At 39.3% G+C, this 12717-nt stretch overlaps 1 protein-coding gene across 1 annotated transcript in view; it reads left to right on the forward strand.

The window, feature by feature from the left end:
• The window catches only part of ATP10A (ATPase phospholipid transporting 10A (putative)), a 111853-nt gene that overhangs the window by 30891 nt on the left and 68245 nt on the right, over positions 1–12717 (forward strand). The gene's annotated exons all lie outside the window — the stretch shown is intronic.

Consider the following 12717-nt stretch of genomic DNA (forward strand, 5'->3'; position numbering starts at 1 on the left):
AAGCTGGTTTGATTCCATGAGTGCCTTTCCTTAAAGTAGTCCCATTGCATAGCACCGAGCAGTGTTTACTGCAGGAGTCTCATCGGGTGCCGCCTCAGGCTATGGCAAATAAACCGTGTTACAAACCAGGGCCTGGTTTTCTCCAGCAGGTTGCCAGCTGTGATGGAGTAGTGCGTGGACAGTAGCATAGGTTTTGGAAACCTGTTCACTAGAGGCTTCTCTGAGAATGCCACTCTTTCCCCGACTCATTTGACAGTCTCCAGAGACTGAATACTCACATCATTAATAGTCCGTAGTGAAGTGTATGTTAGAAATTAATGTGTATGTGACAGACACTTTATCCATTGCAGAACACAGCAGTTTCCATTTGTTTTGAGAATTTATCAGTTTGAATTTTTTGAAGGCAAGCTCTGTAGTCAGAGGAAGAATTTGAGACCACAAAGATCAGGTTACTGTTTCTGCTTTGTCCCGTTTTTTAAATAGATGAAGGAAAATGATGCTTTGTACATAAAGTTTTCAAACAAAGTTTGGGGCCAGTAGCAATATTTTTTTTTCATCTTAAACAAAAAATGATTGAAGATGCTTTCCTGTGCTCCATAAAACATTCTGCTTATTTTTATGCAGAATAAATGGATATGAATTTAAAAATGTTAAGGAAACGTATTTGTCTGGATTACATTCAAAAACATTTTTAACAATCTTTTGTTTAACTGTGAAGAATTTATACATCCTTCTGACACCACTCTCTTGCAGTAATACCAAGTTTCAAATAGCAGAATAGGTCAGGGCTTTCTAGAGGTTGCAGTGGTATGGCTTTTGTCTCCGTAGACAGACGAAGCTGAAAGCCACCATCACACCGAGTGACCTACTGTGTGTTGGAAGGCCTCTAGACTGAATTTGTCACCCGATGACACGAGCAACTCTTGACATTTTTACAGAAGAAATGGACTGTTATGAAAAGTCAGAAAAGCATTTTCAGAATTGGTAGTACACCTTTACAAAGCAGCTTGGTCAAAATTCGTGCCTGCAGATGAAACAGGATTTTCTGTAGATGAATCAGACAAGCCTCTTTTGAAGGGAAACAGCTACCATAAGTTTCAGTTTTACAAATTCTACCAGCTCAGGTGTCTTTCTTATGGAGAATTCCCTTTAGTTAACTTCATAGGTATGGAAGAAAATGTAATCCACTCAATGACTGGAAAAGTGTTTTATCTGTACAAGTCATAAAAGAAGACGTAAAATAACTCATGAGGTGCCAACAAGAAAGATCACCATACACAGGGGTGTTGCAAAACCTAGAGAAGGAGGAGGAAGTTGCTTTGGAGTCAACTTAGCTTTCAACTGGTTAGAGCAAAGAGGAGCTGCTGGATTCAAAGCCACTACTTGCTGAGGACAGAGGAGGAATGTGATGGTAGCTGTACAGGTGTGGAAAGGACAGGGGCAAGATAGAAACGAGCATCTTGGTAAGAGCTTGGCATTGGGGGAGAGAAAGAAAGGCACACGCTTCAGATGCAGTGGGGTTTTTTATGATGGAGAGAGAGTATGAAAAATAACCCTCAATTATGAGTTTGGGTACAAGAGATGAAAATGGTGATGTGCAAAGGAGAGAGAAAAGTTTAAAAAGGAAGTTTAAGAATTAGGCTTTGAATGTGTTAACATTCAGCTAATTTGAAGACCTATGTAAAAAACTGATTCATGTTTTTTAAACCTTTTTAAATTTCTTACAAACTTGTGGAGAAAGGGTTTGGGGTAAAAAATTCTCTTCTTAGGTCTGCAAGTTTTACCTGCAGTAGTATATGGGTTTAGTTTGGCATAGTACATTGAGAGATCAGAATGAAATTTGAGTTTAAAACTGATTTCCATGATTTTTCTAATTTAGCTTCTGCTTAGAGGTTGTAGCACACACTTTTTGGTCTTACTACACACTAGGCTGCAGAGTGCTGTTTTTTTCTGCAGACAACCATGGTGGTCTGCCACCTGCTCAGGTGTTTCAGATCTCACAAGTTCTTTAGGCAATTTGTTCTCCCTCTGTGATTCAAACTCTTCCAATAAGTAGTCCCTTTGTAATTGCCTTCTCTAAGCTCAGTTCCTGGGATTGTCAAAAGCGGAGCTGCTTGCAGCCAGTCGCTTTCTTCTTTTGGCTGCAAAGACCTTAAAATTTATTTTTTCCTACGGTATTGAATTTCAGTGTTTTATCTTTCCCTTCAAAGGAAGTTATGAAAGTGAACTACAGAAAAATTTGCTTTCTGGATTTTGGCCAGAAAGAATGCTTTTCCAACTGAATTTAGACATACGTGTAGGTACCTTGCTAAACTGGGACCAATATTTGTAGCCTCTTTTGTGGAATTCAGTGAATAATAAGTGGAAATCATGCATGAATATTTTTTTCTGGTTCTGAGAATAATATTTTCAAGATAATTTTTAATAATTAACAAGAAAGATTGCACTTGTAGAAGTATCCCTTTCATGTAAAAAGAACCAAAACACACTATTCATTCCTAGTAGGTGGCCTGCTTACATTTGAAATAAATAAAATACAAGGCTTCAAAATGAATTTTACAGGAATTTCCATGAACCAGTGTTCATGAATGATCCTATTTCTTCGGAATGATCCTATTTCTTCGGAATAATGCAATAGTGAAGAAAAGTTTATTTTATATTTGTAAGTACACATTTTTGTTCAAATATGTACAAATATTTATCAAAATTCTCTTCAAAAAAATCAGTCTATAACTGCCCCAATGATTTTTTAAAAGTGTGGATGATTGTAATGGAAAGATACACTTTGTTGTGAAAACACGTTGTCTAGCAAACTGTTGGAAACAGGCTATCAAAATTTACACTGATAGCAAGTCATTCTTTATAAATCGCCCTTTCTACTGACGATAGTTCAGTAGTTGTGGAGAAGTGGCAAAGATGACTTGCTTCACTGCAGAGCTGTGTAATTACAAGGTCTTTGAATATCCATGTTAACAGGTTGAGATGTACAATGTGTGTTAGGCGGCTGTACCTCATAATTCCACTGTACTCACTATGCAGCAAATCAATGTGACGGAAAGAGAATTCATTTATCTCTGTGAAAATAAAAGTATTACTCTAGCTTAGAATTTTGTATTCAAATATATTCAGTGATTGGCTCCAGTAAGTTTTGAATATTAATAGATGGTGAGCGATATCTTTAACTTAGGGAAGCAACAGATTGTGTGAATACATGGGCTCTCAGTATAGCCAAACTGACATTGAAAGCACTACATGAATTCTCATCCTAATTTTTTCTGTGTAGGTACCAACAGTAGTCAAGTTTTATCTGAACTATTTGAATGTTGTTAAAGGCGTCTTACATTTCCTCAGTAAGTAGACTTCTGCATTTTGTGGTTTTCACTTCTTCAGTGTGGATCTCTATTACTTATTTTCACTGATAATTTTGAATTTAAAATTTGCATCCATAGACATACTTGTTTTGACTCAAACCTTCAAAGATTCTTATCTCCACATATGATTTGCATAGAGTTTGGTCTTCTAGTTCTTCTCTGATGAGAGTGATGAACATTTTTATACTCTGTGAATGTCTGTGGAAGCAAAACAGTACTGTAAAAAGATTGATAGGCCTGAATTCAAACTTCATCGGAGCCTAAAGCATCACAATTTCAGGCTTTTGTACTCCCTGCTTTCAGGCTGATGCAGGATTCATTCAACCCAGTGTATGTAACTCAGTCATGCACATTGAGAAGTCCTCCCAGGTCCCAGTTTGGATGTAGCCTTGTTGATCTTCATTTAGAAAGCATTCTTGGGAAACATCTTGTGACTATGTTATAACAGAATTTTAGAGATTTTCAGACTTCTATTTTGTTGGGAGAGAAATACGATAATTTAAACATCTCAGTACTGAAGTATAGCTTGAGGCTGTTTGCTTTTCCTTGTGTTAGTATTCTTGTCCTGCTGGGGCAAGTGGTCATCCAGAAAGGCAGAGACCACATAACCTGTGAGAGCAGCTAAATATAGAGAAACTGGTACACATAAAGTAGGATAAGTCATTAAGTTTAAAACTTCAACTGTGCTTTTCAGATCAACCTGAAGTACTAGTTTTGGTTAAGGCCTATCATCCTGCCAGCTACACAGAAGAATGAGGATTCCTTTGAGCTGTAATTCTTTCTACTGCTCCTTCACTCTTGGGGATGTGGTGATGCTGGAAATAGATCTTTACGCTTCAGGTGTGGGGCTCCCCAGGGATTTACACTGATATTGCTTCTCACAGAAACGTTGTAGGTGTAAATTTAAGTTATCAGACATTTCTTCCACTTTGGCTATGCACTGTTGAGAGCAAGGCAGCAACCTCCAGCTCTTCAGCATCTGGTTTAGTTACTGTCATAGTGACGTCTCTTCTGAGAAGTCTCATTGCTCTCGTGTTTAAGAAACTACATGGAGAAATATCAACAAAGAAGAGTTAATAACAGTAAGTACTAAAAAAGGCTTTGAATAAAAAGATCTTTATGTTCATATTTCAGGTCCTTAGCTGACCCTTCTGTTCCTCCAGATCAGGAAAAAACTTCAGAGGACACATTTATTCCAAAATTGTTGACCTCATTTCCACTGAGTCTTATCCAGTTAGGAAGACATAAGAGTGATGGAGCATGAACAGTAGCTTAGAAGTGAAGTGTGGCTCATCCCACCAGGAGTTTGTGTCAGGGGCACAGGACAGGCAGTCATCATACCAGTGACAAGGCTCTAAATATGGTATATAGCATCAGATCAACAAAAATTTTCCAGGTGCTACAGTGATAGACATTTTAGTATCTGAGGGCCTCTTTTGTTCACAAGTGGGCATTCAAGGTAAGGTCAATGTCTGCACACAAATCCTCCTACACCTTTCTTCCGTCTCCATCACAAAAGCACATAGATGTATCCAGTTTGCTTTGCCCACTAGCTGGTAAGCATCAATGACCATCAAGTAAAACGGTCCCCTTTACCTGCCTGGGAGTGTTCTGTGTTGGCATCTGACTGATTAGATGTGGAGACAGACCACAGTTTATCCAACTCACTAAATCTCCCTTTGTACCCATCTATGTCAACAGAGGCACGTCTGAGTTTGAGGTTTCAGTTTCTGCACACTCCCTTGAATACACCTCCTCTGACAGAGAGGACGGTAATTCCTTAGTAACTCCATAGAGTTAAATAAAGTTCATAAGAATTGAGAAGTGAGTACAATGAAGCATAATTCAAATGCCCTTGCAAACCCACATATTACATAGTTTCACATCTCAGTTTCAGAGTAGAAAGAACTGTTAACATATTATGCAAAGATAGAGCACCCAACTTTATTTTCTTCTTCAAGATTCTTCCAATAATACTACAGCCAATGTGTTTTTTCCACTTTTTATAATTACGAGTTCTTTGAGCAGTTAACTTTTGTGTGGTACTCCAAATAGAATAGTCTTGTGTATGGACTAAATCTAATTTGTGGAACTGCAGCCAGAAGAAATTTAGAGGCAGCAACATGAATAGCATCACATCAGTTTTTCTGAAATAAATATTTTTAATATTATAGGTAAATATTTTTCAGATAGTAAGTAAGATATATTTTTCAGATAGTAAATATTTTACAGATAATTAAATATTTTTCCTATCCTCAACCTGAAATTTCAATTGTCCAAATGAGAACAGATGAGAATATCTAGATGAGATGAATGTCATGGATAGATGTCAACCAGACAAGAAAGAAATGGAAGGAAAATGTAAAACTTCCTAATTTTCAGGAGGAACTGGAGAAGAACAAAGACTTACACTTCAGTTTGAGATACTGATTTTGCCTATGAAATACAAAAGTGGTGAATTCTTAACATTCTTTTTAACAATTCTCTTGCTAACATAAAATAGTATCTAAATTATGTTAACTTGTAGAGTGCTTTTTGCAGGGATTAGATAACGTGAGCTTTAAAGGAGGTGTATTTGTATGTCACAGTTATGTGGAAAAAAATAGACTCCCAAACTGAGTATCAACAACTCCATCAGGTCTGTGCACGTAATTAACAGGAAATGCCTTTCCCAGTAAAAATTCTTTCAGCTCTTAAATGAACAGTTCAGCTGAAAGAACTGGAATGGTTTTTCAAATGAAAACTTTTGCGGTTAAGAAGCACCTTTCTTTAGCGGTTCTTTACAGATGACTTTGTGTGTGTATGTAATGAACATACTCATGCATTTTTGTGAGCTGGGTCGTGTAGTCCTGAGATCAAGTCAGGCAGGTGTGTGGAACCAGGGGAATGAGAAGGGGAAAAAAAAATCGATCGAAGTGCTTGAATCTGTTAAAGAAATGATTTCCTTCATTAACTGCAGAGCCACACTAAATTTGCCTTTTAAGATTTATCATTAAGGCATGAAGCTGTCCCTTGGAATGGCCAATCGATTACGCTGGCCTAAATTCACTGGGAGAACACCCAAACATAGGATTTAGTCCAACAAATTTATGTATCTAGCATGCACCTGAATTTTAGGCACTCAAACGGTTCTCCTAAGTGTCCTTATGCTATTAATTATCAGTTTAGAGGACAAAATTGCAAAATTGCAAAAACTTGGCACCTAAGATCTCCCTTGGAAGGGTTCCTATTTTAATTATTTAGGAAACAAGCACAGATGGAGGTGGGCATCAAGAGGTATCTATAATGTGAATGGCTCCCCTTCAGGCAGGGGATTGTTTTTCCTTCCAGAACCAAGCTCAGCTGAATCTTTTGCAGTTACTTGGAGCACTACTGTGGTGTAAATATTCAATCTTAATATCTGTGATAAGCAGTTAGCAGTCTTCTCACCCAGTTTATCTGCTAAATGGAACAATGATACAAGTTTGTTAGCATTTTTGGCAGGAAACATAAGAGTGTTGGAAGTTATGCCACTTATTAAAAATAGGGTACGAGACGTTTCTCCAAAATAGTCTTCAGAATTTTAAAATCAAGTTCTGGAAGACAGCTTCTTATTTCTTCAGTTTCATTACGTGGTCTGCCTTTATGTTTCATGTTGTTATCGAAACAACAAGTTTCTTGGCTGAAAAATTAGTTATTCCGGTTAGCAAATGTTTCATTATAGTTAACAATAGTGAGGTTTATTTCAACAAGAGGTATAATGGAGATAACACTGCCAAGAGAAGTTCAGTGATTAATTCCATGTTATAAACCTGAAACACTGAAGTTTCATGGGGACGTTTTTTTAATAACAAGTTTGACTTGTAACAGAAAAATTATCAGTTTTCAGAAAGTGTGAATTTATTAAAAGGCACCTTTATGCCTCGTTATCGCTCTGCAAACATATTTGCTTCTAGCAGCTCTAAGATGCGCTTGAACTTGATAATCCAAAAAAATGGGTATTTGAAGTCCAGGAAAACAAGACAACTTTTTGGTGCTCTTAAAACAATGCGAATATTAAGGGATCTATATAGAAACATCAGTCGTGGAGAATTTTTTTTCTCTCCAACATTTCTCAAGAACACTCTCTCTTAATGTCTTGTCTGATTAATATCAGATTCAGAGCCTCTTCGTGATTTATTTTCATAGAAACAGATGTTATCGTTTGTGGTGGAATGAAGACATATTCTGGGCATTATGTAACCTGCTTTGGCATTAACTTATGCTACATGTTTTTCCTTAGTTCTGCCACAACATTGTAATTGTACCCAAATGGTTCTCTACGTGTTTCCATAGATACTTAGCATGTTCAGACTTTGTGTCATGTATGCCTCGGTCTTGTAGGTAGCTCTTGTTTTTTAAACTCCAAGCTCTGCAATACCTGCAGTTTTCAAATTGTAATTGGTGCTGGTTATAACAGCAGGTTTTTGTGTGCATTTCAGTGTTGTCCACCAACTCTGCTTTTGAAGACTGGAATGCTGCAGTGCTTGGCTCCTGCCAGTTGTCTTCAAGTTTTTTAGTTAGCTTGTTCCTAACCAGGAGACTTGTCACAGCACTGGTAGCCAACTGACTCGAATAGGTTTTAAGTCAGAGAGGACAGAGATGTACCAGATGCTTTCTTTAGTTCTCCCCCACTCTCTTTTCTGCCTCCAAAGATGGAAGGGGAGGGCTTGGCTGGCATCAAAAACAGCTCCAAAGTATGCCTTGTACACAGCTCTTTGACCTGCCTTTTGTGGATGGATCTTCCCCCGAATTAATTTATTGCTGTGTTTCTTTTAAAGCCTACTGGTTCACTGGCCAGCCTCAGCTGGCAGGGAAGGCAAAGGAGCCAGATTTCTTTTGAAGTGCAGACAATAGTTACTTCAAAAGCAGGTCAGCGGATGGGCTTGGGCCAGGAAACAACATTTCATTTGGATGCTTTGAAAGGCTTAAAAACTTGTAGGCTGCAGTCTCAACCTGTGTCGGGAGAAGCAGTACACTGGGTGTACACAGATGGAACACCCCAGAGGATAAAAAAGCACAGCCCCTGTCTTCTAAATGTCTTTGACAAGCCCTGCTGAGGTTAACAGAGGAGCTTATGTTGGGACTAAGATGGGGCAGTGCTACAGATTCCCAAACCACTCACTTGAAGCAAATCTACATCGGCCATTCCCACTCATTAACTCCAATTTTTGTCAGTGGAGAAGTGTAGGAAGCAAGAAACAATTCCCTTGTAGTTCCATCTTCTTCATTTAAGGTGTAAGATTTCTAGTATAGAGACCAGAAGAACAAATTGTAGCTGCATGGCTTTCAATAACAAGTCTTGCTTGTGATATTTTCATCAGACTTTGTTTGAAAAGGGATTGAGAGAAAGAGAACAGGGAAGATTCCTGCTAATTTTATGCATATAGAGTTTTGTTATCTCCCTTTAAGTATGTTCAATTTGAATAATGCCTTATCACACTGAAACATTTAAAATGCGTTCAAAAAAGGGAAACGGTTATTTTGTAATGTTCAAGCAGAGGCAATTTACAATCTTCAGCCTTTGTAAACTGATATTTATGTGGCCAGAAACATAAAATCTGTGGCATGATCTTTATCAGCATGCACTGCGAACATGAAAAGAAGAGGGAAGGGTATGGTTAACAGGAAAACAAAAAGTAATTCCTACGTTTCTGTTTTTATTTATTTATTTATATGAATTAAAATTTTAGAGACAAAAAGTTAATATTTTTGGGTTTGTTTTGGTTTTGCTATTAACCAAAGCCATTCTCAAATTTGACACAAACCTACAGAAGATTCTGCTTCAAAGTATAGTATTGGCAGATTATGCGCAGCAGGTAGGCTAATGCAAGTTTTTAGATAGCAGCTAGAATCATTTTTACTGTGTTTACACACTTAAAAGGAAGTTGCAAACGTCCCTGCGTGTTTGAAAGTGAGCGTGCTGGAGTAATTGCATGCTGTTGTTGCAAAGAGCCTTAACCTCTGGAGGAGTTTGCCTCCTGCCAGGACCACGTTTGCTGTTGGCTAACAATTGATGTCCACACAGCTGAGCCAGCTGACCTGTTAGCCATCCATCTTCAGTTTTCAGTCCATGTCTACCTGCAAAGACGTGTTTAGAAAAGTGAAAGCCCTGGCAAGTTCTGTTTTAGGTTGTGGCAGAGAGGAGAAGGAAGGTTTACGTGACTAAGTGTGTACAACCACAACTTATAGATCTGTTCTTCGTCTGCAGGTGTGTTGATCAAGATTAGCTGGTGTTCAAGAGGCTGGACATTTCTAGTATGTGAGCCCCACACAGCTCCTTACCTAGCTGTCTAAAATTGGGCAGAGCTGTCTGAAATTAATAGTTCTTTGGAGTGATTTAAGTGGAGAGTAAAAGCAGTATCTATTGCTTTTGCAGAAAGGCAGTAGTTCGTGGCAAAGTACTGATGTGGAAGACTTATCTATCTCTCCAGGTTTGAAAGATAAAATCAGTATGCCTGACCTCTTCCAGTTGTTCATCATGGCTTGCAGCTTTGGTTTCCTGCAGCATTATCCCAAAGTTTGTTACGGACTCTACAATTACCTTCAGGCTTGCTATACGTGGGGGCAGGTGGTAACACTTGAGCGGTGGCTGCTGGCTTCTGGCCTGGACGTGCACGGCAGGCCTTCCTGGGGGCTGCGAGGGGCCGGCCTCACTACCTTGGGTGCTGCCTTCCAGCCCTGTTCTGCTAGAACCCCTTCAGCACTTCCACAACGTATATCAGGAGATGGCATTCACAAAGCCAAAGGGTTTTGTGGAAGAATTCCTTGTGAGCAGTGCCTGAAGTGCTGGGACTTTGGAGGACAGGCACTGACCACACCACAGCTAAAGAATCAGGATGAAGCCAGAGGAAAGGGCAGGGTCCTGGAGAAATAGACCCAGGTGTCTGTGCTTTAAACACTAATTTATCAGCTGTGTAACTATGAATGGAAAGACAGCAAACTTTGCTGGTATAGGACATTAAAGACCAGAGAGACAGGAAGGCCTTTCAAAACGAACTGCCAGGTAAATGGACAGAGAGAACTTTGCCGCGAAAAATTGTGCTTACTGCTGGATGAGTAAAAAGTACCCACATTGCTGCGTTTCTCTGATGTTCTGCTGTAAGAGAGCATAGTGTCTGTTCTGATTTCTCCTCTGAGCTTAGTCTCCATGACATAAATGCCTGCAGGCACAAGGAGCAGGTTTTGGTGATCTGCTATTCCATTACAGCCCTGTGCTGTAAGCTGCTGATGTTCTCTAAGCCTGGCCGTGGCTGTGAAGAGCTCAGCTGGAGCATCTGCCTAGCTGTTACATTTGCTCTGAAGGTGAGAAGTGTAACAAACCATTTAAAAATAACACCGAACATGTAACAATGTGCATATGCCTACTCATGGAGAGCATGTTTAGTTCAGGTTCTTTATCACAATGGGCTGATGCTAAGTAAAGCACTAGAGACATGGAAAGGGTCCCTTCTAAAGAGGGGGAATAATGTCTGGGAGGATACACTGAGGCAAAACTGCTTGAATCTCTGAACTTCAAATAAAACTTAAACCAAGCATTCCTGTATGCCACACCTTACAAACACAAAGAAGGACATAAATTTTAAAGACAGACTTTCTCTTAAAAGATGTGTGGCATTTCTAACTCTTTATCATATAACTTCTGGAACTTACTGGTACAATATAACAGCAAGAATAAACATTTAGCAGGTGATATAACACTTGAGTGATAAAGTCCTGTCTCTATTAGAGTCGATGGCAAAACTGCAACTGTATTAACAGGTCACTTGGTGTGTTTGTACTGCTCAGAGGTATGACAGCTCTTTATAAGCGTGGTAGCGCATGTGCTCAGAAGAATAGGACAAGCACAGTAAAGGAGTGCTCCAAAAGGCCTGAAGTCTCTCTCGTGCACCTAGTATCCAGGTCTGAAGGCGGTGGTGTTGTGCCATACTCCGTACTAAATACTTGCAGTGACAATTCATGTGCTGCAATGAGACAATTATGGTTAGGGACTGGGGTAAAGCAGCTGTGTCTGAGAAGAATTAGAAAGTCATTTTCCTTGTGGGCTGGCAGTTCATCCACTGCTGGCCCTTGTTAGCTGAGAGCTGCATCAAGTCCAGTAATGGAACAAATTATTCAAGTGCCACTGGTGAAGGAGGCTCTACCCCACAGTCCCAGTGCATGTGCAGGAAGTCTCATATTCATTTGTTGATGCCACACAGGAGGGAGATGAAGAAATGCTAAAATAGCAATGCTTTTCAAGCAAGTTAAATAAAAAAAATGTAGTCCTTATAGCATAGTATGGGACTCCTTGCTAATTGTAGCCTGATCATACATCTGCACTGCTACTCTGTACATGCAGCCAAACATCACCCAGTTTCACAGTTAAATTGAAAAGGATCAGGGCCACATGTGAAGGGATTTGGAGTTACAGGTTGCAGAGCTAACAAGCCCTTCAGATCTGTGACTTGATGACTTGTACTGCGTTACGGCATGCTGGGTTTCAAAGCAATTCCTACTCCTTAGCAGGAAAAGGTAAATGTTGCTCTCACCCTGAGTGTGAAAGGAATGGGTGATATCTGCAGCTTACCTGCCCTTGTGAGACTATCATGTTTTATGCTTTGCTCGTATAAATCCTTTTCAGTCTTTATCAAAATAGAAAGCACAGCCGTTGTTTTCATTCCTCTCTGTAGACTGGATGTTAGGAAAAGGCAGTGAAATTCTGGGAGATAAAACCTGATCTGACTCACACTTCATTGTGCTACCTTTTGTGATACCATTAAGGCTTTAGGCTAAATAAATGAATAAAAGCAAACTAAGTTTCTAATTCCTGTAACACCAATGAAAGCATGACAAGGATGAGTTAGGCATAGCATCACCATCAGTAACTCCAATGCACCATCGTTAGCAGGAGTTCAAAGTTTCCTCCTAGTTACAAGTCAATTCACATTACTCCTGCAGGTAATGTATTTTTAGATAATATATTTTAAAGATCGTAAAACGACAGCCCCCATCAGAATCCCCTGGCTCCAATGTCAGTGAGAGGGGGCCAGCACTGACAGCAGTGCCACTGCTCGCACCGTGCAAGGCGGTGTGCTCTGACAGCTTGGGAAAGTGTCAGAACAGCAGCTTGCTGTTCTCAGGAGGTATTGCACCAAGTTAATATCAGGGCTGTTTTGAGATGTATTTCTTTCAAAAATGCAGCAGAAGAAAGAAATTTACACAAATGCCAAGAAAGCACACAAGCTTGGTGGTTATAAAACTAAAAACCTGAGTTTTAACTAGAATTAACTAAGCAATCAGCTGTGTCCTTTTCTTCTTGCTCTCAAGAAAAAGTTAAAAAATGAAA

Source organism: Oxyura jamaicensis, chromosome 1 (genome assembly GCF_011077185.1).
Source record: "Oxyura jamaicensis isolate SHBP4307 breed ruddy duck chromosome 1, BPBGC_Ojam_1.0, whole genome shotgun sequence".
In the NCBI taxonomy this organism is placed as follows: domain Eukaryota; kingdom Metazoa; phylum Chordata; class Aves; order Anseriformes; family Anatidae; genus Oxyura; species Oxyura jamaicensis.